Raw genomic sequence first — 25,406 nt, 5'->3', positions numbered from 1 at the left:
CGTCCTTACTGTGAAACGGCCGTGAACAAGTAGTCAGAAATCCTCGCCCTCTAGAAACGGACATTCTAGTGTGTGTGTGTGTGTGTGTGTGTGTGTGTGTGTGTGTGTGTATGCCTGCGTGTGTGAACTCCTGTGTCCGGGGTTTGTTTATCTGTGGTGACCTTATGTCTTATGAGTCTATGTCCTAGGCTACGCTCCCGTCTGCGGGGTTTTGCGAGTTTCCCCACGTGTTCACCTGGGTTAGATGTTCTCTCTGCTGAGGCCCAGTGTGTGAATGTCCACTGGTGAGAGTTCTGCGCCCTACTGTGCGCCAGAGCCCCCAGAGGGAGCTCCACCGTGGGTGTCGCTGCGCAGCTGTGTGGGTCCCTTAAAGGCCCTCACCATATGACCCCTCCCCATGCACTGGCCGCTCCAGAGTTATAATTTAATAGCTGAAACGCTATTCCGGAGAAGTATCTGGGGCTGGGGAGGAGGAGGGCGTACGGGCCGCAGGAGGAGGAGGGGGCGGGATGGGGAGGCGCTTTCCCCCTCCTTCCTCCTTCGCGGAGCTGCTAAAAAGAAACTCGGCGTCGCGCCCAAGTGTGTGTGTATCTGTGTGGCAGCCCGTGCACGCGCGAGTGGGTGCGCGCAGGCCCAGGGGTGGCGACGCGGGCCCTTTAAGGAGCCCGAGGGGGCCGGGCCGGGGCGCGTCTGTGCGGGCGGGGAGCCAGGAGCCGGGAGGCTGAGCCGCCGCCTCCCGGGCTCCTGCCCCGCCCCCTCCTCCCCCTCCCGCCGCCGCCGCCGCCGCCGCCGCCGCCACCGCCGCCGCCGCCGCCGCCGCCGCCGCCGCCGCCGCCGCGGAGCGGAGCCGCGGGCAGGCCGGGCCGCACCGGAGCCCCGCGTCCGCCCGCGTCCCGCCTGAGCCGTGCGCCCGCGCCCTGCGCCCCGCGATGCGCGCCAAGTTGCGGACCAGGGACCCGGGGCTGGCGCCCTAGGAGGCGGCGGCGGGAGGATCGCGCCCCGGCTGGAGGCCGGGCCTGCTGCGCGCCCCCAGCCCGATCGGCACCGCCACTTGCCTGAGCGCCCGGGCAGCCCGAGCGCACCCCGATCTCGGGCGCCGCCGCCTCCACCTCCGCGAGGTGAGTTGGGGCCGGGGGTCCCCGCGGAGGGCCGGGGTGAGGCGCAGGGCGCGCTTCCGGGGGAATCGGGGAAGATCGGGCGGCGCACGCGGCGGAGTTGGCGGGGCCCCTGCACTCCCGAGTTGGCGCTCTCGGGGGTGGCCTGCTGGGGAGTGAGGCGCCTCGTAGACACTGCGGCCCGCGTGCGTGGAGGTGCCGGGGAACTTAGGGGAACTCCAGCTCCCCAGCGAGGGGGCGGGCAGGAGGGAAGTGGCGTGGGGGTGGGCAGGCGGGGGGCGCCCTGGAACTGCGTAGGGCAGCCCCCCGCCGTGTGCCACAGCCCTGGGGGCATGGCCGCCATGCGCCTCCCTCCTCCCCAAGCGGCCTCGGACTTAGGGGGGTGACACTGCGCCTTATTTTCCAGCGGGCAGTGCGGCTATGGGGAGCCCCTGGAGATGGCACCCTCGGCTCCCCGGCCTGGCTGCTGCGGAAGGCGCCTGGGGGGTTCCCGCCACCGGGGAGGGGGTGTTGGCGGTGGCGCTCCTGGACGAGGGACCGGAGGGCTCTGGGTGGGGGTCTCCGGGGAGAGGCACCCCTTGCTCCCCCCTCCCCCGTGGGCTGGTGTTCCTGGTGTCTGGGCCTGCCTCCCGCGGCTGGTGACGCCTCATTGGGCCGCCTCCTGGTCCCTCCCCCAGGCTGTGCGGATACTTGGGATGCCACTAGTTTGGGAAGTTGGAATTCGGAGCTGATCCCACTTGGGCTGGACCCGGAGGCCCCAGGCCCTGGTGCTGGGGGAGCACCCCCAGAGACTTGGAGGGGAGTGGGGGGGACCCGTGGGGCGCGCCTTCCCAACCCCGGACGCTTGCAGGAAAAGGCCCGAGGGAGGGAGAGAGGGCTAGGCAGGCGGGCGGGCGGGAGAGACACGCTGTACCTGTGAGCTGCTGTCGCCCGGGCCCAATTAGCGTGGGGCGCCCGGCGTTATTTTTACATTGTAGGTTTATTTTTTTGGAAGCGAGGGCCCTCCCGCCGCCTGTCGTGCGCTCCTGCTCTCCGAGGGTCTGGTGCAGGCAGCGGAGGCGGATCTGTTCTGTCGGCTCAGCCTCCTCCCTTCCTCCCCCTCCTCCTCCACCCCTGTTGGTGAGAACTGGTTTTATTATGATTTTTTTTTTTCTTTCCCTTTTGCAGATTTGGAGGAAGGATGTGTGAGGGAGGCAGGGAGGAGGGAAGGGGAGAGGATCCCTGTGGAGTTCTGGGCTCGTTGGGTTGTGTTATCGGTGGCCTTGACTTTGCCCTTTTAAAACCAGATCTGGGTCCCCGCGGCTGCTTTGATAGAAGGGGCTCTCCGGGCCAGGAGTGAGCTGGGAGGGCGTTCCAGGGCATTGTTGTGTACCTCGTCGTGGGTGGCCTTTTTTTTTCTTTTTCTTTTTTTCTTTTTTTTTTGGATTGGTGGGTGCGGGGAGAGCCCTCAGAGGAAGGAAGAGATGTGAGCTGGGATAGCTGAGCCATTCACAGCCGACTCTGCAACTCAACGCCTTGGGTTGGAATCATACTTTTGCCACTTTACTGGCAGTGTGACCCTGGACGAATTACTCAACTTCTCTGTGCCTCAGGCTTCTCGTCTGTAAAGTGGGGTAAAAATAGTACCGAGTTCAGAGGGTTGTTGTGAGAAGTGAGGTGGTAATACATAGAAGGTATTTGTATATGTGTTACTACAACCACTGTTACTGTTGTTGTTATGATTCCTGGGTTCTAAAACTTGGACTTTAATCCAATGGCCTGGACATTTTGTGAGAAGGGGCTGCCTTGCATTTTGCCTGGAGATCTGGTGAAGGGAAGGGGTCTTCTTTGCACCCCCCTTTGCTTTTCCCGGTGAGGACAGAGAAGGGCAGGTGACGTCTTCAGCCCATTGAACAGATGCACAGACCGAGTCCGGCTGGCCCGGAGCCGGCGGTGAGCGGGGAATCGGCGGCGGCGGTGGGGCGGCTGCCAGGGCATCCCGGGCGCTGTCTGGCTTCCCCGCGCCGGCTGCCGTGTCCCTGCTTGGAAACTTAACCACCGCCGCCGCCGGGTGCCCGGGGAGCCTGCGGTACCCAGACGTGGGGGCGGGAACGCAGCGGGCCCCAGCCCCGGCCTCTTCCCACCGAGCTATTTACGCTTGCTCCGGGATCAATACTATTGATAAATCCATGTAAATGGTAATGTGGCTGTCAGGCCCCGCTGAGGGATGGAGACCCCTCGTGGGGCAGCGCGCACCCCCCTCCCTCCCTCAGCGAGGGTTTGGCTACGTGGGAAGGATTTATTTGGCATAATCCGTTCTTTTCGCCCAATTAATAATACTCATACCACCTCCTAAAGATTTCTGAGAGCTCTGCAAACACGAATTTAGCTGCGTGAAAGGCCCGAGCTGGGAAGGCTTGATTGTTCCCAGGGCATGGGGGTGGGAGGACTGGCGGGGCTGATGCTTGCCCGCTGGCTGGCATTGGAAAGAGGCCCCAGGAGTCCCGGCCCCCAGCGTCTTGCCATTCAGGCTGGATGTGGAGGCTGCCTGGTCCGGATCCACCACCACCCCCCTCCCCGCCCCGCCCCGCCCCCGACTGCGAGTTGCACGGGGGAGGTACCCTGTGCTGTGTTCCCACCCAGACCTGAGGCCTGTGGGTGGAGAAGTTGGAGGGGGCTCCCTTCTTAAGAAGCAGAGATGCATAGGCAGGAGAGCTGGGACTCTCACCGCTTCCTTCCAAGAGCTCTGAGAACAGAAAGTCCCCCACATCAAATGCTGCCTCTGACAGTAGGGGGTTGAGAGCTTTTATTTGTGTGTGTTTTTCCCTCCTCCTCTGTTTCCTCTTCATCTCTCTAATGCCAACAGCAGCCTCCCCAGGTGACACCTCCGAGACTGGACTCCCTGCAAGGGGAACAGCTTGCGGGAACTGGTCATTCCTGCCCCAGGAGCCCAGGAAAGGGGGCCAGGAGGGGACCTGAGCCTGGGCTGCTGCTTGGGGAGGGCCAGGCTGCCCAGGGTCAGGCCAGGGGTGCCATCTTAAAAGGCTTGTACCATGGGTGGGTATGTGGAGCCCCCAGGGAAGTGACCCTTGGAGGGGGGGAAGGGACTTTACAACCTGTCAAGTGAACTTTTGGCCTAGGAGCTGGAAAATACTATGTATAATGCAATAGTAATAACAGCCAACACTTAGAAAGCACTTACTATGTGCCAGGATCTGCCCTCAACAGGAATCTACCCCTTTACTCTTCATTACCATCCTGTGAGGTCAGGGCTATTATTATCCCATTTTATAGATGGTGAAATGGAAACCCAGAGAGGTTAAATGACTTGCCCAAGGTCACACAGTTTGGATGTGGAGCTAAGAATTAAGACCTGGGATTACTCATGGTTGCATTGGTGCAGCAAGAATGAACATACTGCAGACCTGCTCTGTAGAGCTGCCATAGAGGATAGGAAAAAAGAAATTATGTTTCTTATTTGAGCAGCACCTGCAGATCTTTGCCCCAGGGGGCCCGGAGACTGAGAACTTGTTCTTTCCAGGATTTGGGGAGGGGCAGTGCCAGAGGCAGGTCTGAAGTTTCTTTGAAGTCTCCTTTTATCTTAAACATTCATGCAAATTTGGCATTCGCGCTGGCGATGGGGCTGTGTTTATTTTGAAATGAAAACATGGTTTTGAATTATTTAGCGTGGCATATAACGGGACTCCAGAAAGCTGTATCAGATGAGTGTCTGTACGCTGGCGGGCAGCCCTGGGGTACTTTGTAGCTGGAGACCTTGAGAGGTCCTGGGGCGGATGACAGCTTTTTCCTATTTTCCAGATGAGGGCGCAGGTCAGAGGTGCCAGGCCAGCCCAAGGTCGCGTGGTGGTGTGACTTTTGCTTATGATGATCAAAATCATCATCATTATCTTTCTTTTAGACCAAAGTGAGGCTTTTCTGCCTGAGCACTTCCATACCACCACGCCCAGCTGGGCTCAGGCTAGCCCTGGGGGAAGGAACTTTCGGTTTATAGATCCATAAAGAATCATCCTAAACCAACAGTAGAGGACAGTCTGGGAGTGTTTTGTCCGAGAGATCCGCACCTCTGATCATTTCAAGTTCTGGTGAGTTGAAGTTCCAGCTTAGCGATGTGCAAGCAGAGTGCCCTGGGGCTGGTCCCTGCCCCTCTGAGAGTTTGGGTACCCTGGTCTGTACACTGGGCACAGTGCCCACTGGGGGTAGGGGAGAGGATTAAGGGGCTGAAAGTGAGAGCGCTGGGTTTGATGTTCGGCCCTACAGTTTCAAGCTGTGTGACTCTGGACTGGTTGCCTAACTTCTCTGAGCCTCAGTTTGCTTATCTCTAAGATGGGGATGATGATGATGATGATGATGATGATGATGCTACTTCTGATTTTGTTGTTGTGAGGACCCCATGGACGTCATGATCTATCACAGGAGCTGTTGCTACTTTGCCCCCCACCAGCCATTGGAGAGGAAAGGCTTCCCGCTGTAGAATTTATTGTTCACCCCAGGTCCTCCCTGACAGGCTGGCTGGACACAACCCCTTCCTCCCTCTAAAGGGCTGCTGGCAGGCATCCTCTCACGGCATAGTCTCTTCACCTGAGCCCCAGGCCTGGGCTTGTTGCTCTCTGGAGGCGGCAGGCTCCTCTCCTGTCGGGCTGGTTGGTGATTCACAGATGTGCCCAGCTCTCTCCCTGGGCCCTTGAAGGCTGAGGTTTTTCCATTCCGCCTTTAATCCCCCAGTGCCTGTCAGGCACTGAACTTGGAGGGCTTGGGCAGCCTGGAAAGTGGGGGAAAGACTGATGGGGAGGACACAGGGAGCCTCCTGGGGGGGGGCCGAGTTTCCCCTTCACCTGGCAGCGGGGGGGCGGGGATGGTTCTAGAAGGGGCTCCTTTGAAGTCAGACCTGATTCAAATCCTGCTTCCCTCAGTTAAAAACTCAGCCAAGTCTCTGAACTTCCGACCTCAGTTTCCTTATCCTTAAGTGGGGGAGGGGTGGAAAATATCGCCCCCTCAGAGGACCGTCCATAGCTGCGCTGCCCAGTCGCTCCCAGCGATGGTGGGAACTGTTCTAGATCTTTGCTGTCCCGGAGCCACTAGGTGTGTGGGGCTCTTGAGCACGTGGCTAGCGCTGTCGGAACTGGTAATTTTATTCCATGTTAATTAACTTAAATTTAAAAAGCCACATGTGGCTGTGCCTGCTGGCTGCCCTGATGAGAAGGCCCAGGGCTGGATGATGAAACAAGATTCCGTGTATGGGAGCAGGGCCTGGCTCTTAGCAGCTGAGTGTTTTCCTTCTTCTGTGTGTTTTTTCTCTGCCTGGTGCCACTGGATCCTTGTCATCTTGGAAGGACACCCCCCCCCCCCCTTGTGTGGTCCTGTTTCCCAGCAAAGCCCCAGGCTCTCCCGGGTGCTGGCCCGGGCTCCTCTGCCCTCCGTCCACCTCCCCTTGCCCCCCTTCCTAATGTCTCCACCCCCTCCTGTCCCACCAGCCTCTGGGGCAGCTCTGGCCAGGAGACCTTTCTGTGATGATGCGAACGTTCCGGACCTGCCCCATCTGCCCAACACCTCAGCCACTCTCCACTTTTCAGGTGGCGCTGAGCACCTGAAGTGATGTTAGTGCCATCTAGGATCTGAATGTTATTTGCTACTTGATTTTAATACGTTTAAAATGTGACTAGTGGGCACCGTCCCTCTTGGGCAGCTTGACCTTAGAGCCTTGCCTTCTCTGTTGACTCAGGGCCAAACGCCTGTATTCAGGCCACTGGCTGGATGATGTTCTCACCCTTCTTGGTCCTACCAGGCCACCGTCCCTGAGACTGGAGAGCTGGCTCAGTGTCCCCCACTTCCTTCCCTGGCTGTCATTTCTCGAGCACAGGAGACAGCCCCAGGTCTGTGCAAAGTGCGGGCAACTCCCACTGGGAGCTGAGCTCAGGTCCATGGGTCTTGGACTCAGGCTCAGAGGAATCCCGGTTCGTAGAGATGATGGTCCAGCCCCCCCTTGTCTGTTTCTGCACCTGCAGATACATCCGGAAGGCCTGCTTCCCATAGGGGCCGCCATGGTCCATATGTTTTTCTGCTATGAATTAACACATTATGGACGTCTTTCCATGTAGATAACAACTAGATTAACTTTTTTTTTTGGCGTGGGGGGATAACGTTACTTTTATTTGTCATTTGAAAAATACAGAAAACCAAAAAGTAACGCACTGAAACCCTGCCACTTGCCTCGGGCTTTACAAAAACGTATTTTACTACAAGAAAAAGCATGGGCCTGTTAAAAAATTAAAACAGAGCCCAGAGGTGTCGAGGGAAGTCTCATTCCTGTTCCTGCCCTCCCGTTTTTCTGTCCCCCAAGGCAGATACACATGGGAAAAGTTTCCTCTCAGAGATGCTCTGGCCATATGTCCACCTCACAGGGACTTGGATGTGTGTGCTCCGTTGAAAAACAAGCACACAAATGATATCACACCCTGTTCACATCTTACTTTCCTCCTTTAAATTATAATACATCTTAGGAGTTTATTCTGGAATATATAGAGGGCAGGGGTTAGCAAACTATGGCCCATGGGCCAGATCCAGCCCACCTCCAGTTTTTATATGGTGCGCAAGCTAAGAATGGTTTTTACATTTTTTGGTGGTTGAAAAAAATAAAAAGAAGAAGAGTATTTTGTGACGTGTGAAATTAAGTGAAATTCAAATTTCAGTGTCTGGAAGTAAAGTTTTATTGGAATGCAGCCATGCCCATTCATTCATATGTAGTCTGTGGTGGTTTTCAGGCTATAGCTGCAAAATTGCGGAGTTGTGACAGAGGCCGGAAGGCCTCCAAAGGCTAGAATATTGATTCTCCTGGCCTTTACAGAAGACATTTGCCGACCCCTGATAGAGAGCTCCCACATTCTTTTTAACTTCAGCATAACCTTCCAGGGTTATGTCAAGGAAACTGGGGCCCTGATGAGTTTGAGGGCCCGAAAACCCCTCCTTCTGCCTGGCTCGCTGTTCTTGCTGAGTTATGCTGATGCTGTTGAAGAACGCAGTAGGGCAGTGGGGATGGTTAAAGCAGATGACCTTTGGCACCATTTTTTTGCCTCTTAGATGATGTTTGAGGCTATAATCCCTTCTGTCCAGCACTACAGAGTTGCTGTAACACCTTCTGTGTGGTGCTACATAGTTTTCACAAATTTTTGCAAAGTCACTTAGAATCCATCTTGTTTCCCTCTTTGCTTTGACTGTTAGGACGCTCGGAGCCAAGTCTGCAGCCTGCCTTCAGCAATCTGATCTGGTCTGTGTTTTGGTTTTACCGACTTCATCCTGATTTCAGATTGGTTTGTCCCTGATTTTTCTTTTTGTCTTGACCTTGCTCTCTGATTTTTTAAAAAAATAATTAACTGATTAATTAATTAATGTTTGGCAACGTTGGGTCTTTGTTGCTGCGCGCGGGCTTTCTCTAGTTGCGGCCAGCGGGGGCTACTCTTCATTGCACTGCGCGGGCTTCTCATTGTGGTGGCTTCTCTTGTTGTGGAGCCTGGGCTTTAGGCGCGTGGGCTTCAGTAGTCGTGGCTCATGGGCTCTGGAGCACAGGCTCAGTAGTTGTGGCGCATGGGCTTAGCTGCTCCGCGGCATGTGGGATCTTCCCAGAACAGGGCTCGAACCCGTGTTCCCTGCATTGGCGGGCGGATTCTTAACCACTGCGCCACCAGGGAAGCCCCTTGCGCTCTGATTTTACCTTATCCTATGCATTCCTGACAGTTTTCTCAGTTCTTGAGGGGTGGGCTGGAGCAGACAGGAGTAAAGGAGAGGAAAACACTTGTGAGATGTTTCCAGGTTTGTTCCCCCTGAGTGCCTGCGGGGTGGTGAGTGGGTGGTCTCCTAACAGATGATTCCAGAAGGAAATCAAGGCCCCATGGAGTGTCTTAACCAAGGTCATACCCTGGGCAAGAACCAGGGTCTTTGGGTGTCCATCCTGGGTCAGACTTGGGAAGGTGACAGTGAGTGAGTTGGAAGGTGCAGGATCCCTATTGGAGGCCCCGGGGCCCTTGGGAGCCACTTGGCCTGAGGGAAGACCCTGCAGTGGGGTAGGTGACGAGCTTCCCACTCCTGGGTGGAGGGTCACTCCTGTCTGTTCCATATCCGGGGCCCAGGGATCTTGGAATTGCTGCAGTGGCAGTGCTGCGGGTGTGTCCACATGGAGGGGCCTCTGGGCTCTGCTTCCAGCCTTGGTGCTCTGCGGATGCTTTGCAGTGTTTCTGCTTCCTTCTGTTGACCCTGGGATATTTCTCTGAGCTGGAAAGGAAGTGGGGGACAAAGTAACCCACGGGTGGAATCAGATGAGACCAGCAACTGGCCGCCCACTGGAGGGCATGTGTGGGTGTGTCTCCCGGAGACCCGGGGGCCCAGGTTCTCTGCCTCTTGTCTCCTGGGGTTGGCTTGGTTTTTGGTGACGTGTGTTTGTGTTTTAGGGCTTGCGAACGGAGCTCAAATGAGCCACGGGGCGGAGTCCGGTGTCTGCCTCTTACTGGCTGTGCGATGCAGCCTAGGACAGGTAATGGAGCCTCTGTGCAGAGCTTCTCAGTTTACTCACCAGTGAAATGGGGTGATGAATGATACACGGCCTCAGAGGGTCTGGTGAGGCAAAGGGAGCTGAGGGGCTATTTGAGGCGTGAGTCCGTCCTTCAGGCTGTGTCTTAGTCCCTCTCCTTGCTGTCTGCGGCTCATAAACCCACAGAGCCCGCCCTGGGGCCAGGCAGGTGGATCCAGCAGCCTCCTTCCCTTTGTCCCAAAGGGGCTTCAGGCCCGATCTGTCCCAAAACGGACCCGCGGTCCCCCCTCGCCCCCAGACCCCCCAGCCTGGGCTTCCTCCCTGAGTGTGGGGCCGAGCCAGAGAGCTGGGGGTCACCCCAGCTGCCCTCTCACCCGCCCAGCGCCTGCAGAAGCCTCCATCCTGCCCCCAGTCTTTTCTGTGCAGAGCTGCTGGGTGGACCCTGTGGGTGAGTGCCCTGACCTGACTCAGAGCCCCATGAGCCCTCAGGGTTTCCCGGCGCTTCTTGCATGAAATGCAGGCCCTTCTCACTGCCTTGGAGGCCTGTCTGCCCCGGCGTCTGCTGACCTCCGACCTCCCCTTGGCGGCCACCCCTGCAATAACTGTGTGCTATATTGGGGGCGGGGGGACTTCTGGCCAGGAGGTCAGGAAGGGTGGGTGGGAGGGGAATGGGTTTTTCTTTGTGGCCCAGGGGGCCTCTCTGGGAGATGATGGCAGTCAGAAGTCCCTGAGGCCAGGCCCGAGGGTGCACACAGCAGGGGGCCCCGTGGGGAGGGGGTGCCTCGGGGGTCCCTGCTTGCCCTCACGCTGAACTCCGGTGCCTGCCACAGACCCTCCGGGAGCATCGCCCAGTGCTGCTGTCTCCGTGGCCATGGCAACTGCCTGGCACCGCGGCCCTGCTCGTTAGGCTAACGAGGCGAGCCTGCTGGGCCAAGGTGGGGGGCCGGGGATGTGCTGGCCTGGGGCTCAGTGGGGCTCGTCTGCCAGGCCACCAGGCCAGGAGCGGAGCGGGGGCCCTGGAAGGATGCTGCAGAGCCCAGCGGGAGTCAGGAGTCCCCAGGGTCCTGGGGGCTTGGGCCAGGTTTTCAGGGTGGGGTTCTGGTGGGAATTAGGTGTGGTGGTGACTCCTGGGTTACTCCTGTGACCAGTTAAACTAGGGGAGGATGAAAGCGGGGGGAGAGATTGAGAGGTGCCCACTTTTTCCTGCCCCCCACACCCACTGACGCCGTCTCCCACCCTCCTAAGTATTCTTAACCATTTTCACTTTTGCCCACTTCTCTGCCTGCTCTCCGTCTAGGCCACCATACTGGGTGGAATAGTGTCCCCTCCCCCAATTCATGTGCTTCCCAGAACCTCAGAAGGAGACCTTATTTGGAAATAGGGTCGTTGCAGATGATGTAATTAGTTAAGATGAGGTCATGCTGGAGTAGGGTGGCCTTAAATCCAATAGGACTGGTGTCCTTATAAGAATAGAAAGTCGTGTGAAGACGGAGGCAGAGAATGGAGTGATGCGTCTACAAGCCGAGGGTTGCTGGCTAGATCCATGGAACAGACTCCCTCGGAGCCTCCAGAAGGGACCACTCCACCCGACACCTTGATTTCAGACTTCTGACCTCCATAGCTATGAGAGAATAAATTTGTATTGTTTTAAGCCACCTAGTTTGTGATAAGTTGTTATAGCAGCTCCAGGAACCTAATACAGCTCTCATCATCACTTGCTTGGACTATTGCAGTAGCCTCCTCACCAGTCAGCCTGACCATCTGTTCCGCACATGGCAGCCAGAGGGTTTTCTTTCAGGCCTGTCCCTCCTGTGCTCAGAGCCCTCCTATCTCAGACAGCATAAAAGCCAACTCTTTATCTTGCCTACAAGACCCTGCACAGTCTGTGCCCCCCACCAACCACCAATTCCCTTTCTGATCTTCTCCCCTTGCTCACACTCTGTACCAGCCACACTGACCTCCTTGTTGAAATGCACCTGACATGTGCCTGCCTCAGGATCTTTGCACTTGTTCTGCCTGCAACACTCTTCCCCCAGGTGTCCGTGTGACTTGCGTCATTTATTTGCCATCTTTGCTCAGATGTCATCTTTTCTGTGGGTCCTTCTCTGGTCTTAATTAAAATTGTACCCTCTCCTCCTCAAGGCCTCTCCTTCCCTCCTTCACGTGTCTCCTTCTGATGAACTGTGGTTTTATCTGTTTAACTTGCTGTTGTCTGTCATCCCTGCTAGAATGCATGTTCCAGAAGGGCAGGGACTTTGGTCCACATTCCCTGCTGCATCGCCATTCTAGAACGGCTCTGGACACAGAGTAGGTGCCCAATAAATGTGTCAAATGTCAGGTTCTGGCTGGGCACGGCCTGACCTGGCATCCCAATGCAGGATGTCTTGGGATCCCAAGTTGTCTGTCTTTCCCTGCATCTGATACCTTTTCCCTCACCTGTGGCCCTCCTCAGACCCCCGGAGCTCGCTGGGCCTTCAGCTGCTCCCTCCCTGTCTCTCTGTGGGTGGTCATGACAGTCCCCTGCAGAGCAGAGCTGATTCCTGAGCTCTGGAGTAGCTGGGGTTTGAGAAAATAAGGTCCTGGCTACTTGAGGCCTCAGTTTTCCCACCCATGAAATGGGCACAATCAGATTGCTCGTCTCTCGAGGCTGTTGGGAGCGTTAAGTGAGGTCACACAGGAAGGGGCTTGCTGCCTGACACTGAGAGCACAGAGAAAGACTTCAATCCGATCGGTGCTTGGTGGTGGTGGTGTCAGTTTGCCGTGCTGGTTTTTAGAGGAAGGGTGAGACATCATAGCTGGATGACTCCAGGTGCCTGGGGGACTTTAAGCCCATGTTCCCTTAGGCAGGTGGCCTCTGGATGCTCTTGTGACCTGAGACGTCTCCTTCCTGGCCCCATGCGCCCATCCCCTCCATCACAGGAAGGTAAGCTCTGCAGGGTCCGAGGGGGGCATTCCCAGGGCCTGAGAGGCCTGTCTGTTGTTTGCTGAGAGAGAAGGCCCCAGGTAACTTCACGGAACCCAGGGGCAGGAGGAACCTTTCTCCCTTTCTTGGGCTGGGTTCTTCTTTCACTCTGTGCCTCAGTTTCTGCATCTGTAAAATGGGGGTAAATGTCTTCCCTGCCTCCTAGGGGAGTGGGGTGGATTAGGGCACCTGGGGTGGCCTCTATGATGGTGACCTGCCGTGGACAGGTTGTGTGCATGCCATCTCCCTCCCCACCTTCCTTGTCTGGTCTCTGGGCAGGGCTGGGGGCTGGGCTGACAGAGGTTTTATGGGCGAGCTCACTCCGTGTTGTTGTATGTTAGCTCATTTAAGCCCCACAATAACCAGAGCCCCACAATGACCACAATGACAGTTGTGGCCAGAACTGTTAATTTCCCTGTTTAATGATGGTAGAATCAAGGCACAGAGTGGTGATGTCATTGGTTCAGGGCACATGGCTTGTAAGCGCTTTCCTTGGTGGGTGACTGTCACAGGCAGGACCTGGCCTTTCCTCCTGTCTCCCTTTCCCGTGGACTGTGGATCCCCGGGCAGGGGGGTCGGCCTGGGTCCACCATGTGCCCAGCCCTGGGCACCTCAGCTCACCTCTCTGCCCTGGCCTGGCCTGTTTCCCTCGAGGTCACACTCCCAGGCTCCCTGCAGGCTCCTGGGCTCTGCCTTGCAGGAAGCTGACCCCGCTATCTAGACTATAAATAGCAGCCGCAGCGGCGGGCAGGAAGCTGCATCTCATGGCACCTGGGCTCTGGCTGCTGCCCCCTTGCTGCAGCGCCTCCTGGAACTGTGCTTCTCCCAGTGGGAATGCCGAGGTGGAAGCGTATGTGCACCCCAGGCGCTGCTCTGCAGGTTTACTGTGTGACCTTTGGGCCCCCGTTGCCCTCTCTGTGCCCCTGAGCCCCTGGCCATGTGTCCGGGATGCCTCTGAGCTCCCTGTGCTGTAAGGAGCGCCTCCACGGTATTTGCATGGCAGCCAGGGAGGTGTGGAGGGCTTGGTGGGTGGTTTGACACTGGGGGGGACGGGTAGTGTTTTTCTTGGAGGGGAGGTAAGTGGGAGGGGGGCATTGAGGGAGCCTGGGGAGGGGAGACGGGCCCTTTCCAGATGCAGGGTGGGAGGGGTGTGGGGGAGGATGAGATGGAGCTGCCTGGAGGGTCCTGGACTGGGAGGCAGGCCATGGGGTGGGCACTGGGCATTTGAGACCCATCTTGTTTACTGGGTTGCTGTGTAATTTTTGTACAACCTCTCTGGGCCTTGGCATCCTCCTCCCAGATTTCCTGGCAGGAAAGAGACGCACAAGGGTTTTGAAGCAAGGAGAGCATTTCATCGTGTCCTCTATCATCTTTCGCGTTGCGATGGCTATTATCGTTAATATCATTATGTTGTCACGGGGCAGGTTTCACCTTGTCCCTGTCCGTACTGCCAGGTCCTTGGAGACTCGGCTCTTGGGCAGGGGTCAGTGAGGTGTGGTCATCGGTAGCCATGGGGGGAGGGTGCTGGCTCACACCAGGGATGCCCCTAGTGGCCGTGCTGCTGGGCACATTGGGTGGCCTCTGCTTCCCCAGTCCCTGCTCACCACCCATCAGCTATGTAGTGAGGGCTTGGTCCTTTGGGTGGTTTTCCAAGCATGAGTGTCGTGCTGCCGGTCAGTTGAACCTTGTGAAGCCTTCCATTTTCCCAGAGGTTGTGTGCTTTGTTGGTGCCAGTGGCATTGTTGACCTAGAATGCAGGGACATGAAGGTTTCAACAGGGCGTCTTCCCTGTTATGGATCTTGCTGAAGTGGGGGATGAACAATAGGGCGATTTGTGACTTGTCCCCAAAACCCACAAAAGTTGCCCAAGAAAATTGATTGATGAGTTATTTGTTGTCGTCTTAGGGAAGTCTCTAGTGATAAGCCACAGGGCTCTGCCTGATTCACATTTTCATCAAAGGCTAGACTGGGCACCCTTGGGGTATGTATTTACCATACAGATGACAGAACGGGGTATGCCTGTTCTTGCTCTGTAGGAGTGGAGAGACTGAGTCACGTGGACTCAATACTTGCCTGCTGGAGCTCAGGGTTTGTAGGGTGGGCCTTTGGAGCAGTTCCCTCGAGGCCCGGAGATCTTTGGAGCCTGTGGGAAGGAGGATAATGGTCTCCTCCAAAGATGTGCACGCCCCTAAACCCCAGAACCTGTGACTGTGCTGTGTTACATGGCAAAGGGGAATTAAGGTTGCAGGTGGAATTAAGGATGCCAATCATTTGACCTTGAGGTGGAGGAAGTTATCCTGGATAATCCTGGTGGGCTCACAAAGGTCCTTATATGGAGGAGGCAGGAGGTTAGTCCAAGAGATTTGAAGATGCTGTGCTACTGGCTTCGAGGATGGAGGAAGGGGCAAGGAGCCAAGGGGTGCGGGCAGCCTCTAGAAGCTGGAAAAAACGAGGAATGCGGGCTCGCCGAGAGCCTGCTGCGGGAACACAGCCCAGCTGGCACCCTGATTTTCGCCCTGTTAGATCCGTTTCAGACTTCTGACCTCCAGCACTATGAGATAAGAAATCTGTGCTGTTTCAGGCCACCGCGTTTGTGATCATTTGTTACAGCAGCAAGAGGAAACTCAAACAAGAGCCCTCATCTTCCCTGAGACCCCTAGCAGCCAGGTGCCACCTGGTCATTTAGACCGTGTGTGTCCCTGCAGCCAGTGACCTTGGAATCAGGTGACCGCTCCGTGTCTTGCCCTTGCCCTGGGGCTATGGGTGAGGGACACGGAGTGAAGAGAAGGACCTGCAAACTGTAAAGGGCTGTGCTGGAGAAAAAAACTGAAATGCAAGAAAAAAAATCTAGAAGCAGAGAGATGACCATTTGGGGGTTTTGGAGCAGGGAGGGAGTGGTGTGAAGTAGGGATGTTTGTGTGTGCATTTTTTCTTCATTCCTTCAAATCCGCTTGGGGGTACCTGGCTCCAGTGAAGGGCCAGAGGAAAAAAAAAAATGTGTCCCCAGCCTGTCCGCCCCAGCCATGACGAGCCACAGATGATTCTCCTGGGTGGGGTCTCCCAGGGGGCAAGTGCTCCACATTCTCGGAGCTGACGGGCGATGCCACGTGCTGCTTCCTTCCCGGCTTTATTGAAAAGAGGAAGAAAATGGCCCACGCCTTCGGCCCGAAGGCCTCTGGGCCGGCTTCCAGAAACCTGAAGCCTGCAATTAAATGAAACTGGATCCTTAGGTGGGGAGAGCTTCTCTCGCCTGAAGAGGAGGCTCTGGAGGCCAGGCCCTGGGGAACCACTGCTCGTGGATGGGCTGTATGGGGTCTGGGGGGCAGAAAGGCTGCCACGGGGAGACAGTGGGAATGTTCTAGCCAGCCTGAGTCCAGGAGGCCGGGCTCTGGGCCACCAGCTAAGGTGGCGGCTGCCTTTCATTAAAAAAAGTAATAAGAAAAATTACAGGTGACTTTCTGGTCATTTGAGTTTCCTCCCCAGAGACTGCCACTTCTCCACTGGACATGTGCTCGTCTAAAAATGTTGTCACACTTGCACGGGCCTCTGCATGGTTTCCTGCGCGGCCTGGGGCCCCCGTCTCATCTCCAGGCTGGAAAGATGCACGTGGCGTGTCTTTCTGTGTTTGCCGCTCTGCAGTTTGCTATTAGAATGAGCCACAGGACTCTGCCAGTTTTGTAGGTCAGAAGTGGTCGAATATTGACAGCTTTTATATAACTCAGCCTAGTAATTTCCTCTCCACGTTGAGACAGGCAAGCAGACTGGAGTGGTTCCGAGCAGGGAATCTGATGGCGTGGGTCCCCATCCCTCCTGGCCTCTTTCCAGCTGTGAGGTGTCACTCTGTGCCTCAGTTGCCCTATATGTAAAATAGGGACTGAAATAGTACCTCTTTTCTAGGATCATTTTCAGGATTAGAAGTGTAATACACAAGGCTAATCGCGTAGCTGTTATTGTGATTTTTAAAAATTCCCTGGCGGTCCAGTGGTTAGGACTCCGTGCTCTCACTGCCGAGGGCCTGGGTTCCATCCCTGGTCGGGAACTAAAATCCCTCGAGCTGCGTGGTGTGGCCAAAAAAGAAAAAAAGAAAAGAAAATAGGATTTTGCGACGTGTCGGTGCAGTTAGATCTAGTTGATGAATTTTAACTTCTGTAGAGATAGTATCTTGTCATGGGGATACAGGACACGTGATTGGTGCGTTCCCTAGATACCGCTTGGGTTGATTGCCGTGTTTGGAGCGTCTCTGAGTGCCTCCAGGTGCCCACGTGCTCTTCTCCTCCACGTATTCCTGGGAGTGGGACCGCTGGCTTGTGGCTCTTCCAGCCGATGCTGGCAGGTTCTGCGGGGGGCTCCCCCGGCTGGCCCTCTGCGCTGGGGTGTGAGATCTCCCCACGGCCCAGGCCTTGGGTAGGGCGTGTGGCTCGACAGCTGCTTTACGAAGAAGACTTTCTTGATTTTCAGAAGCAGAACCAACCTCTTCTCTGTATTTTTATTTTATTTTATTTTATCTTATTTTATTTATTTTTGGCCATACCACGTGGCAAGGGTCTTAACCGCTGGACCGCCAGGGAAGTCCCCGTGTTCTCTATAAATTGGAAAATTAAGACACAAAAAAAGCCTGCACACACACACACACACACACACATACACACAAAATACAACCATGTTCTCACCCCCCCCCAGAGAGAGAGACTGTTGGCGTCTTGGTGTCTGTGGGTTTTGATGGAAAGGACCAGCTCAGACCTTTGCTGCCTGGAAGTGATCATGGGGAGAGTTCGGGAACAGGAAGCTATCTAGATTCTGCAGCCCGCAGTTCTAGACCTGGTGGGTCGGGACCCTCAGGAATGGGGCGGGTAATTGACGGCTCTGGGGTGGGGCGTTGAGTCAGTTGGACCCGGGACCTTCCTCAGCCCTGCAGTTGTTGTGTGACGTTGGACATGAAAACCTCACCCCTGTGATCTCGTCCCCTTGCGGGGTTTTGTGCAGCTCTGCACACTGTAGGTGCTCAATTAAGCAGGATTTCTCAACCTGGGCATTGCTGCCGTTTGGGCTGGGTACTTCTGTTTGGGGGGCTGTCCTGCACACTGTAGAATGTTTAGCGGCATCCCTGGTCTCTACCAGTGGTACCCGCCACCCATTGTGACAACCAGGAATGACTGCAGACATTGCCCAGGGTCCTCTGGGGGGCACAGACACTCCCCAGGACGCCTGTGGTATATGAGGGCTGTTAGGAGGGCAGAGAGGTCCCGTGAGGGAGTCGTCCTTGGAGTCTGTGTCCAGCACGTAGATTTTGTTCATTCACTTGTGCTCACTGGATACCTACTGTGCGCCAGGAGCTGTCCCAAGTGCCAGGATGTGGCTGGGATCACGCCAGGCATGAGCAACCCCACCCAACCCCCCAACAGGCATAGACGGACATTGCCCACCCGCCCCGGCTTGGCATCGGCATATGGTGGTGACTTAAGGCCCGTTCCTGCCTCAGTCTCCTCATCTGTGAAATGGGGGAGGTGTTGCCTTGAGGGTTGCCGGTAATCCCGCGAGGAGCTCTGTCACCTTCGTGGGCTGGCTGTTTCCTTTCCGGGCCTCAGCTTCCCCATCTGGAGAGTGGTATTCGTGGTAGCCCTTGCCTTCTGGGAGGCTGTGGGGATTAAGAGTACCTTTGCCCGGGCACGGGGCGCACAGTAGGTGCTTTGTGATGGTGAGCAGGTGACCTGTGTGCACAGACTCGGAAGGCCAGTGCGCACACACCTGCCCTTGGGGGGGTGCTGCAGCGGGCCGTGCGGGGCTGGGGCTGAGGGTGGGCAGGGTACCCTCTCCGTGCCTGGCTGTGCAGGTGGGGGTCTTGGCTGGAGGGGCTCAGCTGCCCTCCTCCCCAGGTCCCCGAGGAGCCGGCTCAGTGGAGATCCCTAAGGCGATTAAGTGGGTTCATTTGATCCCGAACGTGAACTTGAGCAGGCGGCTTATCTCCTGGAGATGAAAGCCGGGCTGGCGAGGAGCCACCTGGCCCAGGCAGGGAGTGCGGGATTTTCTCCTCCACCCCCTGCCCAGCCGGGGCCTCTGCTGGGGGCTTTTGCCCCACCCACCTCCAGCCCCTTCAGCCACATGTGATGATGGACCCGAGGGCCAGGTGCTTTTCCGGGTCTCATAGCGGCAGGCACTTGCCGTGTTAATTCGTTTGATCCTCTCAATCTCACGAGCTAGCAACGATCGCATCATCACTTTCCCTGTGTTACAGGCAAACAGCTAAGGCTCAGAAAGGTCGGCTAACTTACCCAGAGCCACACAGCATCCTGACAACCCCTGACGATATTTAGAGCATATACTTGGAAAATCCCCTTTCCTCCTTGGCACTGAAATTCCTCCTGAATACGGTCTTGACTTTGCACAGAATTAACAACAACAATAACAACAATCAGTGTACACTGTGGCATAAAAGGAAATGGGAGGAACTGCTGCTGGCTCCCACTCAGAATGAGTAAGTGTCGATGCGATGCAAGTGAGATCAGAAGCGTTTCGGTTCTGGAAACACATGAAAGTGATGCTAAAGAAAAAGCTAGTGTCTGGATCGGTTCTGGCAGGTTTTTTTTTAACAGCCAGGTTATTTGAAGATTGTGTGGAGAGGGTGACTTTTGTGGCATGGAACTGTCCCACTGGCTGAGTGCCAGTCACAGGACAGCCAAAAACCTCCCTGCCACTTTCTGAGATGTTCCAGGGTGGGGACCCTGCCTTGGAGACCCCCTCGGCCCTAACAACACAAAAACAACAATATGCTGTTAGTGGGGGGCGGGACCCCTGTGGTCGAGACCCTCCCTGCTTTCATAATGGCAGACCAGACACTGTGGTCCACCTCCCCCCTCCACCGTCTGGCTCGGCACCCACACAGCCTCCTCCTGGCCCCTGAATCCACCCGCTCTTGTCCCTGCTGTGCTCTCCATGCTGCAGGCAAAGGGATCCTGTCCGAAGGAGAATGAGAATCTTCAGCTCCTTGTCTCACACTCTCCCTTCCCTTTTTCCTCCTCCTCTGAGAATAAACCCAGAGGCCCCAAGGGTGCCGGGGAGCTGCTCACCCTCACTGACCCATCTCCTGGCTCTTGTTCCAGCCACATCCCTCCCCACCCCTGGCCTCTGCACTCAGCCGCTGCACTTGCTGTTCCCCCACCAGGGATGCTGTTCCCTGCGATCGGCATGGCGGCTGCCATCAGGTCTCAGCTGAGATGTCACCCTCAGGAGGACCTCCTGGCTGCCCAATCAAGCAGCACCCACACCCCCTGCAGCTACTGTCCCAGCCCCCCACTTAGGTCTGTAGTTGTTGATCTGTGAAGTTTCTTGGTTGATTCCTTCCCCTGGTGTGTTGTCAACCTTCCCACATCAGGTCACTTCCGAGGAAGCAGGAGCTGCCTCTGTCTTGTCCACTGCTAGGCCCCCACTGCCTGGAATGGTGTCAGAACGTAATAGGGGCTTGGTCAGTTAGTGTTGACGGCTGATGGGTCCCTTGGCAGCGAGACCGGGCCTGGCCTGATCTGGAGGAGGGTGAGGACGGGTCCTGGACACAGGTCCCTTGTTCCTCAAGTGGGTTCTACCCTGTCTGGAACTGACCAGACCAAGGGGCCGGCCCAGGGGAGGATGGGTGCCACTGACTGCTATTTCCTGCCTAGGAATAGAGGCCCTTAGGGGTCAGGGTAGGGGTGGGGTCAGTGCGGCGACATAGCCCCCAGGATTCTTTTGGCAGTGTCTGAAGACATTTCGTTTATCCCAGCCTGGAGGAGGTGTCACAGGCATAGCGGGTTGACGCCAGAGATGCAGTGAACATCCTCCAGTGCACAGAGCAGCCCCACAATGACGAATGATCAGGCCCAAGTGTCTTTAGCATGAAGACCGGGCATCGGGCCTTAGGATCTCACATCTTGATTGTGCCCTGGGCAGGGGAGGGCAGGAACACCTAGAGTCCCTTTTCATGCTGTGTCCCTATTTCTGTGGCCCAGAACATGCTCTCCCCTCCCCTCCCCCCCGGGCACTTCCCTGATGGGGCTGATGGGGTGCTGGGTGGTGGGCGAGGCTGGATGTGATCCAGAGGCCCTGGGGCCAGTTCACGGCTCGCCTAGTGGCTGTTCTGTGCCCCGGGTCCCCCACCTCCACTCCACCACAGAAGCAGGAACTTTCCAACACAGAGCCTGGCTGTGAATCAGCGCGACTCACTCTGGGCAGTACGTGGGGCCTCTGGGGCTGTTTTCAGTTTCTACCAAGTTTCTCACTGTGACTCAGTGTTGCCCCCCACCGGCCCGGTGACCCGGGCTTCTGAGAACCTGCTGAGGTCCTGTGGGACATCACAAAGAGCTGGCTTTGAGGCTGCCCTTTGCTGGGTGCTTTGGGCCTCAGTTTTCTCATCTGTATAGTGGGAGCAGCGAGGGAGATGTTATGGGTGTTTACTGTCACCAAACAGTGGGTCCCAGGGGCCGCATGTGCCCAGGGTGTGCGTGGAGGGAAATGATGCAGACACGAGGGGGTGAAAGCTGGGAGACTCACTGGGGGACTCACACGGGGGAGGCCCATGCCCTGTATCCCCTCCAGCTCTGTCCGTGGAGGATCTGGGTGGAGGGCCTTGTGTCCAGGGGATTCTGTTCTCCATGACAGGCAGTCGCCAAGCCCGGTCGGGGATGGTGGTCTACGTCTCCCACTGGGTCGTGCTTCAGAGGCTGGGGCTGGGGTCTGTGCCCCAGGTATTCTCATCTTGACCCGGCTCAGGGCTTGAGCCTGGTGTCCTAGGTGCTGAGCGGCTGGGCTTGCGTCCCTGGGGAGGCGGGCTGGTGAACCCTGATGGCGAGCTGGCACTGAGCACCTGCTGTGTGCCAGACTGTATATTTCCGCACAAAGTAGCCCTTGGCATCACCCCCATTTTACAGATGGGGAAACCAAGGCTCGGAGGAGCAAGGTGATAGCCTCAGGCTTAACAAAATGGTAGAGCTGGGATTTGTGCCTGAGCCGTCTTGGTTTTAACTCCCCTGCTTATCATCACCTCCACCTTATAGCAGAGGAAACAGCCTCAGAATTTAGGCACCGGCGTGGGGTCGCCCAGCTAGAACCTGGTGCAGCTGGGATTGGGTCTGGGTCTCAGGCCAGATCCCGGGCTGCTGGGACTCTGTGTATGGACTCCCTCGCTGGGCCTCTCTGTCCCCATCTGTGCAGGATGGGCTGGTTCCCTTGGTGCATGGGTCACAGATGCTGGGGTGGGTCAGGGGCTGGTGTTGGGGAGTGGGAGTGTGCAGAGGGAGGCCTGTCGGGGTGGGGGAGGAGTGGAGTGCTCCAGTAGTGTGCAGAAGTCCTGACCTCCCTTCAGGACCAGGTCAGCAGGAACCACCCCTCACGCCTGGGTTGCTGGACTCATTGGAATATCCCCTGGGCCCCCAGTGACAAATCTCTTTCACCATCTCTTGACCCAGACAATTAATTGCTTCTGGCGATCAATCGCTGGTTCCATGACACCCCTGCTCTCCCAGGCAGCCCCCGGCCCTGCCCTGCAGCCACTAATGGCCCAGACCCTGCTCTTGGTCAGGGAAGCCTGGGGCGGGGTGGGAGGCTCTGCAGTGGTTTTCCCTTCCGGCTGACCATCAGGCAGCCTCCTCCCGGGGGAACCCAGCAGCTGGCATTGTAGGGCCCTTGGCCTGTGCTCCTACAGGGTGGAAACTGAATTAGCTTTACAGAGAGCCTATGATGGGGCCTCTGAGGGACTTCCAGAGGCTTCTGGAAGTTTCCACCCCATGCAGTCCCCCGTGCCCCATTCCCAGAAAGCCCACTCTCTTATCTCCCACCCCTCAGGGGACTCCCAGGCAGAGGTGGTGTGTGGTTAAAGTGGATGTCTGGATGCAAATCTTAGCTGTGGGAACCCTGGGTACAGTTTCTTGCCTCTCTGCCTCATTGCCCCCATCTGTAAAACGGGGAGAGTCATAGTAACTCGTGTGTACGGTGGTTATAAGAATTAAACCAGTTAGTAATTTACAGGGCTTAGCACGGTGCCCACGCAGTGAAAGCGTCAGGGGAGCTCCAGGTGTCTGCAGCTGGCGATGCCGGTGGTGGACAGACAGGTAGACGGACAAATGGCTTCTCCGCGCTGCCGTGTTGGGCCTCCTCAGGCCTCGGAGCGAAGCCCCTGGCCCTCCCGGCCTGATCTGTGCTGCCTGCCCTGACTTGGCCTGTGCTGGGCGGGGAGCCAGGCTGCCGACACCCGTGTGGCCCGAGCCCCCGTCTGCCCCCCTTCTCTCCAGAAGCGGTCGATATCCTGGCTCCTTCCTGGCGTCTAATTGCTCCTGTCGGCTGCTGTCTCCGCAGATGGCCCCACGCCCCGTAGCGAGGAGGCGGGCGGGAGGTTTCTGAGCAGTGTGTTCCGGGGCCGAATTGAGGGTGGAGGGGGTGGAGGATGGGGCAGCCGAGGGCGGACGCCCGGGTCCCCATCTCCCTGCCCCTCCCTGGCTGTGCCATCTCGGGCAGGTTGCTGAACTTCTTTGGGCCTCAGTTTCCCCATCTGTGAAATGGGGTCAGGATGGACGGCCCAGGACCTGGCACACAGTGACCGTGCGTGCAGGAGGGGCTATTATTATTGCTGTGGTGACCATCGTGGTTGTTTTGCCTGTGATCAGCACAGGTCTCTTTTGGGAGCCCAGATAGGTGGCCTTGGGGGCTGGGGCGCTTGCGGGCGGAGGTCAGTGTTTCTCCTCATTCTCCTCCTGACTGTGTGCCCCCCTTGGATGGACCTGAGCCCCCTGGAGTGGGGCCGTGTCCCCCTCCGTTGGGCCACAGCCCCTCCTCCCCTTTTGTCCTCCCCCAGGCCCTGTCCACTCACATGCACACTGGCTGTGGCCTTGGCTTGGCTGCGCCGCTGCCCTGCCCCCGTGCCCTGGCCGTCGCTGGCTGCCGCAGTCTGGTGGGGAATGAGAGACCTGGGTGAACTCTCCATGACTGCCTCTCCGCAGCTTCAAGGAGAGCCGGCCTCAGCTGTCACTTGAGAAGGAAAATAAACTATCCCAGTGGCTTCTCAGTGGAAGAGCTGCCTCCCTCCCGCTCTGGCTGTCTGGGCTGCTTGCTACAACAGTGACAGGGAAGGGCGACACCCGGCCCCAGGGGACAGGGGAGACTTCCCCGTTCATCGGGTGTGAAGAGACGTGTCTGGCAGACCCAGGCAGCTCTGGGAGGGGTGTTAGGTCCCCCACACCCTAACGCCTCAGGGCCCTGGCCTGCTCCTGCCCAGGGTGCCTGGGTCACACTGCACCTGAAGTCCCCAAATCCAGCCTGCAGAGCTGGCTTCCGGAAGTTATGCCTGCCCACCGGGGGCACTGCCTGGATCTGCGGGATCGCACTTAGGGCGCCTGTAGAACACGTTTCGTGGCTCGCTCGTCTTGGCCTCGTATGGTTCACGCTGCCACATGGAGGCTCACGTGGGCACCACTTCCCTTTCCTCAAAGTGGCGGGCATTGCAGCAGCCCCCGGGCCCCGGGTGATTTTGTAGAACTTGACCTGTGCCCACTGAGGGGGTCTGAGATGGGAAGGCAGGGGCTGCAGGTGGAGGAGCACCTTTTCTCCAAGGCTGGCTCGGGGACCTGGTTCCAGCCCTGAGGGTCCTGGGCAGGGACCTTGTCCCAGCCTCCCGGGCTCATTGGCAGATTGGTCGAACTTGACCTTTGCCCACTGAGGGGGTTGAGATGGGACAGCGGGAGCTGCCGGCGGAGCATCTCCTCTCTGAGGGCCGGCGCCAAGGCTCCTGGGCTGGCACGGCAGAGCCTGGCAGGGGATCCTGCCCTGGGAGGAGGTGATGACTGGGTAGGGATGTTGTGGGTTAGTTGTGGCTCCTGCTCCTTGTCAGGCGCTGGCTTCTGGCCTCTGCGCTGACTGGGGAGAGAATCGTGGAGAACCCGCCCCCCGGGGGTGGGGTGGGGAACCACTGAAGTGGGTGGCAGCCTGGCTGTGCAATGCCCCCTTGGAGCCTCAGTCTGTCCATCCGGGAAATGGGTAGCGGCAGCTCAGGAGGCTGCAGGGAGGATTAGGTCGGGTTACTGCTGCCCGGCTCAGGGTCTGAGAACACAGGGCAAGGGTACCACTAACAGTAACAGCGCTCAGCCCCGTGTGCACGGTTAAGGCTGCCTGGGCGCCCTTCCTGACCTCTCCTCTCATCGGCTGTATATCCCCTGGGACAAGTGACTCAACCTCCCCAAGCCTCAGTTTCCTCATCTGTAAAATGGGTTTAATAAAACAACCTACCTGGGGACTTCCCTGGCAGTCCAGTGGTTAACACTCCACGCTTCCACAGCAGGGGGCACAGGTTCGATCCCTGGTCAGGGAACTAAGGTCCCGCATGCCATGCGGCGCGGCCAAAAAAAAAATGCTCTGTAGACTTAAAAAAAATAATAATAAAATAAGTAAAATAACCTACCTGAAAGGTTGTCGGGAGTTAAATGAGTATGTAAAGGCTCGGCTTGGTGTCCTCATGGGAGTAACTAAACACTAGTTATGGCCACTGTTATTATTGCCGTTGTTGTTGGTTTTGTGACTGCAGATTGGATGTAGCTGAGTATGAGGGAGTGAGGGCTGCCTGGAGGAGGAAGCCGTTGGGCTTGTGAGTGTGGGTGGGACTCGGATGGGTATGGGAGGTGCATGGGGGGCTTTTCAGGGGTGGGGAGTGCAGGGATTGGGTGAAAGACGGCAAGCAGGTCCAGGCCTCCCCCAGTGCCTTCTGTGATCCTGGCCCCACTGTGCGCCGGGCACTGTGTTAGGTCTGTTGTGAGTCGGCTGGGTCCACTGTGTGCCAGGCCTTCTCTCAGCCCTGCTG

General features: G+C 57.2%; 1 protein-coding gene across 25 annotated transcripts in view; it reads left to right on the top strand.

Moving 5' to 3' along the window:
• Positions 1-794: 794 nt before the first annotated feature.
• The window catches only part of NCOR2 (nuclear receptor corepressor 2), a 222,354-nt gene continuing 197,742 nt past the window's right edge, over positions 795-25,406 (top strand). For 14 of the 25 annotated variants that reach the window (XM_082418149.1, XM_082418148.1, XM_082418135.1 and 11 more), the window contains exon 1: positions 796-1,118. The gene's annotated coding sequence lies outside the window, so the exon portion shown is untranslated. Of the gene's footprint in view, positions 1,119-25,406 lie in introns of all 25 variants that reach the window. The other 11 variants (XM_082418134.1, XM_082418153.1, XM_082418146.1 and 8 more) reach the window with 1 other exon arrangement.

Source organism: Balaenoptera physalus, assembly GCF_965194825.1.
Source record: "Balaenoptera physalus genome assembly, chromosome: 12".
Classification (NCBI taxonomy): Eukaryota; Metazoa; Chordata; class Mammalia; order Artiodactyla; family Balaenopteridae; genus Balaenoptera; species Balaenoptera physalus.
This window is presented reverse-complemented; position numbering and strand designations above follow the sequence as displayed.